Genomic DNA, 6926 nt, shown 5'->3' with positions numbered 1-6926 from the left:
TTGTTCCATTTCTTTACTGCTGTTCCTTTTCGTTACTGCTGTTCCATTTCTTTACTGTTGTTCCATTTCTTTACTGTTGTTCCACTTCCAGACTGTTGTTCCATTTTACTTTTCGCTGCTTGATTTACCTGCCTTTTTTATTCTTGGCGTGAGAGCAGGCCTAAGGCTGTAGTGAGCCTCAACAAGACGCTGCTTAGCCCCAGACCTATAAGTCCATGCTCTGATTTCCTTTCTTTATCAGTTTCTAAAGGGATGGGTTATTGTTTCCGTACCCTTGACTGATCAACTGCCTTGTGTGATTTTATCTTTTGGGTTAGTTTCGTTACAGCTTAGCATCTGTTTCCTTTCAAATCATTAGGACACTATACTACTGAGCATTACTCGGACAAATAGCCTTGGATTGAGCTACTCCTTGCAATAACAAAACATTCCCGGATTGACTTATTAATGTGGGATAATTAGCGGTGTGAGGGACCCTAGTTACAGCTCTACAATAATCCAATTGCGGGAATCATGACTATCCAGGCTGCGCTAACTAAAGAATTTAGCAGACCAAAGTCAAAGGCATTGTCGATCATTGGGTTCAAGGAGATCACGATGCTACTAGGTGAGACTCCGTGGGAGCTAGATCAGAGGTTGAAGTGTACAATTTATGAAGATAATATGACTTTGACGGATGGACAACACTGTGAATGGTTTGTAGCATCACTAATGCCACATTTGAGGAACGTGTTGTCACAACAAAGGTTAACAACTCAGGAAAAAGATTTAGAAATCACGATGCGGCTGCATGAGACCCATATACAAGATCCTAACTTGGGAGTTCAGCAAATCCACGTGCAGTTGAAAAACTTATGCCTTGAGATGCAGAGTCTGAAACAAGATAGGACAACTTGACCAGAAGTCCGTGAAGAAGTGTGGTGTGTGAAATGCAAGGGTCAGGGTCATCACAGAGACCACTACCTGGTGTTCGCAAACTACCTCGTGGGAGGAGGACCGATGCCGTTAAGATCGAAAGCACAAGCAGGACCAAGCGCGATGCCTGCTTTGTGCTACGCGATTTGTCAAATAGGAGGAAAGAATGCTACGGAAAACTGCCATTTGTTGCAAAAGTACACGCAAAATTTGCAACAGTTGTTTTGTAATTTCTATAGATCGGTGGGACACGATGAGAGCACATGTAGAAGTTATGAGCTGATGATGGATAGAAACCCCACCTACAGGGTTCAGGTCGAAATGCGGCCCCTAGACCAGGGTGTAGGGATGGTGCGAACTGGATTCCAGGGGCGCGGACAAGGCTGAGGTGGAGGAGGACCTGGAAGAGGTCGCGAACAACTATTATGCTACAATTGCGGAGGGCTAGGACATTACCCCGACGATTGTACGAATCCAATTCATCCATCATGCTTGTACTGTACCTTGTTTGATCATGAGATGGAAGATTATCCTACGCTAATAGCTAGGATATACGACAAGGGAGCGCTACCACCTCCCCCTACTCAGAACTTGCAATTGATGAGGTCTGAGCCACGCGAGGAAGAGCCAAATGTGAATATTGTGCTCTGAAGTGGAACTACAATGGGAGATGATAAAGGAAAATAGCTCGAAGAAAGTACTTGGGTTCACAAAGCTCCGGTGAAGGAAGTGGAGTTTGATTTGGAGCACACTTGGGAAACTTTTATGGAAGCTAAGAAGAGCTTTGTTGATGCCTCCACTTCAGGAAGCAAAGATAGACTAGAGCCAGAAATGGACCCATCAATGCTCACGATGTTCCTGGAAACATGTATGAAGTTACTGCATGACAGTAAGGCTGTAAATGGATTATAGGAAATCATTAACATATGTGTTGGGACCGCGCCAGGAGAACCGCACGTAGTCCAGAAGATTGGAAAGCATAATACAAGAACAGGAAGAGAAATGAGGTTAATCGCGCATATTGGAGAATATGAGATGGACCAAATGTTTGGTCTAAAATGCAGATGCAAATTAGAGTTTCATTTACTATCAATCCGAGTAAGTAAACTTCGAGGATCATCCAATATATATGGAATGAGAGACAAACTAAACTAAGCTAGGTGAATAAATAGTAAAGCTCCCTTATAGGAGACCGTTCATTAATATTTCTAATCAAATATTTAAACTAATAAAATTAAAGATCTTAAACATAATTCTGATTGATTGCATGAAATATTAAAGCTCTCTTACAAGAGACTATTAGTTTATATCTCAAGCATATAAATCAGAAACTTAAACTAATGAAATCAAACATTAAATAACAAATCAGATTCATTGAAGGAAACATTAATATTTTCTTAAGAAAGGTCATTCATTAATATTTCAAATATACGAACATAATAATTTAATCTAATGAAATTCACAAACATAAAATAAAAATTTACCAAAACAAAAGTGTACTTGCTAGGAAATGGGGATCCTTCCAAGGATTCATAAGCACACCAAAAGAGAAGTCAAACATAGAGGATCAAAGAAGCTCCATTTTATTCATCATAATCTTCAAATTACAATGGCTAAGAGTTCATATGATCCTAACCAAAACTATTCTAAATTCTATCTAGATTAACATTACTAGGTTACAGTGAAGGACTAAGTTCTAAGATTCTAAAAATATTAAGATTAAAAATGAAGATTAAGATTACAAATGAAGGAGATGACACTCCTATTTATACAAAAGCTATGATAACAAAATCATAAATGTAGATCCATTATTCCCTCCTTGGATCCACATATTTCTCAACCAATGGTGACACATAACCCTATCCTCCATGATCTCCTCCATGAGGTCCATGATCTTCTCCATGAGGTCCATGATCTCCTCAAATTCGAATTTGAACATAGAGTGCCACATAAAGATGCCTTGGAAGCTTCCTTTGTACCTACACATGTCAACAAACTCATTCTAATTGTTAGGTATAAGTATATGGATATTATTTTCTAAAGTTTAACCACAAATTCACTTAAAAATACTAATAATTAATAATGTTTTGGAAAACACAATGGTAACCCATTTAATGATGAAAGTGAAGCTGATGTGGTGACATGGTGGTGGAATAGAGGTGAGAAAATGTGTGAATGGAGTGAAAGTGGATGTATTTTAAGGATAATTCTTAGGCCCAACACCAAGTAGTTTTGGATTTAGGGTCGGATGCAAACGTTCTACCAAAGCAAACATGGGAGCACATGGGGAGGCCTACACTGCAGTGGTCTCCTATTCAGTTGCGCATGGTGAACTAGTAGAAGATAATAACCCTAGCGATTGTAGGGAATCACAGTGGATATTGAGGGAGCGAGTGCACTGGCCGTCTTTGAGGTGATAGAGATTGTTGATGACAACAATCCCTACCCTGCACTCTTAGGAATTGATTGGGCCACTGACATGAAGGGAGTGATTAATCTAAAGAAGCACAAGATATTTTTTGAGAAGAATTATCTTCACGTAGTCATACCCTTGGACCTTTCTTAGGGATCGCGCTACACAGAGCCAATGCGTGACTATGAAAGTGACGATGATTTGGACTGCATCTACAAGATAACTATGTGGGAGCAAGATTGGGTAAATCCTACTGCAAATGGACGAATTTCATGGGTGTGTGAAATCTCCTGTACTTTAGATTCGGGTGAGGAGATAGAGCAATGGTAGAACTGGTTACATGAGGTAACCACACTGAACTGTAACATGATGACAAGATCGATGCACTGTGTATCAATGGAAACGAGGGATTTACCTACTTATTATGGATTAGGTGAGGTAGATGCTTTCCTGGACCAATTTGAGAGGGAGGTGCTGGAAAAACAATGTTTCGAAGCCTTGAATTGGGTATTGCGCGCTATGCCCACGAGATGGTGGGGTACGCACAAAGGAAAATTTGATGACTGGCATGCCTGTAGGAGGATGATGCACACACGGTTTGGGAACCTATAGGGCGGTCGGCGGGTAGATACAATGGTCGAGATAGTCTGTGTGCGCATCTGTCGAGGTGGGTACAAGCATATGATAAACAACCTGCGCGGATGCACATGAACTTCGCGATGGGAAATACGATCAATAAGCATGTGTTGTGGGGACAAATGCGTGAACGACTCCTCAAATTGGAATGACAGAATGTGGAAAGAATGAGTGCGCAAAAGGTTATCCACATGGAAGCCTTTAATAAAGTGTGCGAAGCACTGAACAAGGTATGTGATACGTAGCGAAGTGATTGGGACCTATGCGTACCAGTAGTCCTATGGGATTATAGGGTGACATGCAAGAAATTGATGGAACAGACACCTTCTAGGCTGGTTTATGAAGAAAACACTAAAATACCGATGAAATATATCATGCCTATTCTGTGCATAGTAGCGCACACGGATATGACGGATCGCGGAGCCTTGAAGGAAGGTATCACACAATTGAAAGAAGAGGAATGCTTGGGACCTGATGAAGAGATCGAGCAGGGTGATCTTATGTTTCAACAAGTTATGAAGGAAAAAGTTCGCTTGAGGGAGGAAAGCATTATGGCAGAAGAAGAAGTCAAAAGCTGGAGGAAGGAATAAAAAGGGATTTTCTTGATAAAAAGGCTATGGTGATACAACAGGATATGCGCGATTATGATGATAAATTCATCAATCCCACAGAATTATTTGGATGCACGAATTGAAGCAGTGGATGATCCTTATGGAAAGTATGACAGGCCGAATCTAGTTGACAATGACTTCACAGATGGTTTCCAGTTCCCGGACATGAAAAGAGAAGTGTATGCAGAAGAATTTCAAAAGGAGGACAGCACTAGGACCTCCAGGATCAGAGAAGAGTTTAGGGGGATACAGAGGTCCATGCTATTCCACTTAAGAAATCTTCCCGTATTCGGCACCCAATTTTCTACCATGCAGTGCACAAAATTGCTAACAAGCAGGATGCATGGAGGGTCGCTATGGTTGGATAAGGAGTATCCCATCCATGTGGAGGATATCAATTGACTCACCTAGCTGGATGAAGTTGGAAATGCAGTCAGCACAACATTCCAGGTCGGGGCCAAGCAGGGAAAGAAGCAAACAGAGGACAACATTTATGTCAGATACAGGACGGAGTGAGGTGGGAGGGGCGCAAAGCTGGACAAGATTAACAAGGATAATATCATTTTTTCTTACTACCTCATTGCAGGAAAAACAATGCGGCACTTCACAAGGAACGAGTGCACCTTAGATGCCATTTTAGTTGCAGAACATTGTTGCCAAGGAGAGGTACTCAACTGGTCAGCCTTCGTGCTGAATGAACTGTTCGAGGCTTGCGAAGATGTGTACAGGTGGAGCATTGGGTTTGTGTTTGGGTACTTGTTAATGGCACTGGAAATGTGAAAATGGAGGCCACCATAAGAGAGACAACTGGAAACCATTGTCGAAGACCAACCAATTGCGCTCCAGTATGAACCGTGGAAGGCATCAGGGGATCCCAACACAAAGGAAATCAACGAGAGAGCTTTCAAGGGCTGGTACGAGTAGATATTGGACACCATTTGGTCCATCGAGAGGATACCCAAGGCTCTTTTGGATGAATTATCAGATGAGCTTTGGTTTGGCGCCTCCCATGCACACACTTACCTTAGACCGCGGTGTGTTAACCCAAGCACAGTTAAGTTGAGGCCACAGAGGTTTAGCCTGACAAAGGAAGAGTTGCGTGTAGAGGTGGAATCTTGGCCGAGAGTGGCCTGTGAGATAAGAGAAGGGAAACCCAAGTACCTTTTTGGAGTCTTGATGTCATAGAGGCGAGAGGGAGAGGGGGTAGAGAGTAGTTGAAAGCAGGCTGCTAAAAAATTACTCCAGTTGATGCTGCTCTAGGTGGAGGAAAATATGTTCAAACTAAGATGGGTAGTGACCAGCTTCGACCCAGGTAAGAGAAACTATCCTGAGAAATTTCAAGGTTCCACCATGCTTTCCCCCATTGTAATGCCACCGCTCGCTATAGTGCTTCCCTTGGTAGCAACTCAGGCTCCCTCCTAGACCATGGTCCCCAAACCTCAGAAAAAGAAAGTCATCCAAACCTCGGCTGCCAAAAATCCGGTTGCTAAAAAGCCAAAAATTAACCCGCTAGCCCCAATTGTCGACCTCATTGTTGATGCCAAGTAGTAAATCCCCACAAACCACTTCCACCTCCTTGACCCTATCCGAGATCCTCCTATTTGGCCAGTGAAGGACTATTGCAGAAGCAGAAGTTCAGTCAGCCAGCTAGACAGAGGGCACCACCCCTACCATGGGAACACCACCAATGAAGAGTACATTACCAATGCTTGGGTTGGACCCAGAAGGGAGACACCTAAATATCATTCGACAGGGGGAAAGGACTGAACCGTACTTTCCAACTCTCCCTATAAAGCTCGTAGTGCCTCCAAACCGTGGCATTATTCCAACCACCCCACAGTACACTCTGCCATCATAGCAAGTCCACTCACTCACCTCCCATTCTAGCAAATCCATCGCTAGTGGCCTACCCCTACAGCAGCAGTTCCCCAAACTGAGCATAATGCAGGCCAATACGCTCCATCACTGGTCATCGGCCCAATTAGTTTCATTTATTCAGCAAGCAGCACAGAAGGCTAAGAGCCTCCATGAGGACCTGGCTAAAGAAAATGAATAAAAGATGAAGCAATTTCACATGGTGATGGAGGAGAGAGATCGCCTATGGAAAGAAAACACGAAATTGCAAGCCCAGGTTGATCAGATTACACAACGGTATAGATCAATATGGCCGACCGTCACCGAGGCCAACATTGAAGCATCGACGGACATGGCTGCCTACATGCTGGTTAGCTACTATGATCACATACAGATGGTGTGCATGTGCCTGGTAGCGACCAATGCTAAGATGAGACGGAAGCTAGAGACAGTATGGTCTGCACTACCAGATCCAGTGGAAATTTACGCACAGACAG

The sequence above is a fragment of the Pinus tabuliformis genome, chromosome 4_1 (assembly GCF_031772625.1).
Source record: "Pinus tabuliformis cultivar Carrire ecotype Pingquan chromosome 4_1, CPIR1, whole genome shotgun sequence".
NCBI classification, from domain to species: domain Eukaryota; kingdom Viridiplantae; phylum Streptophyta; class Pinopsida; order Pinales; family Pinaceae; genus Pinus; species Pinus tabuliformis.
This window is presented reverse-complemented; position numbering follows the sequence as displayed.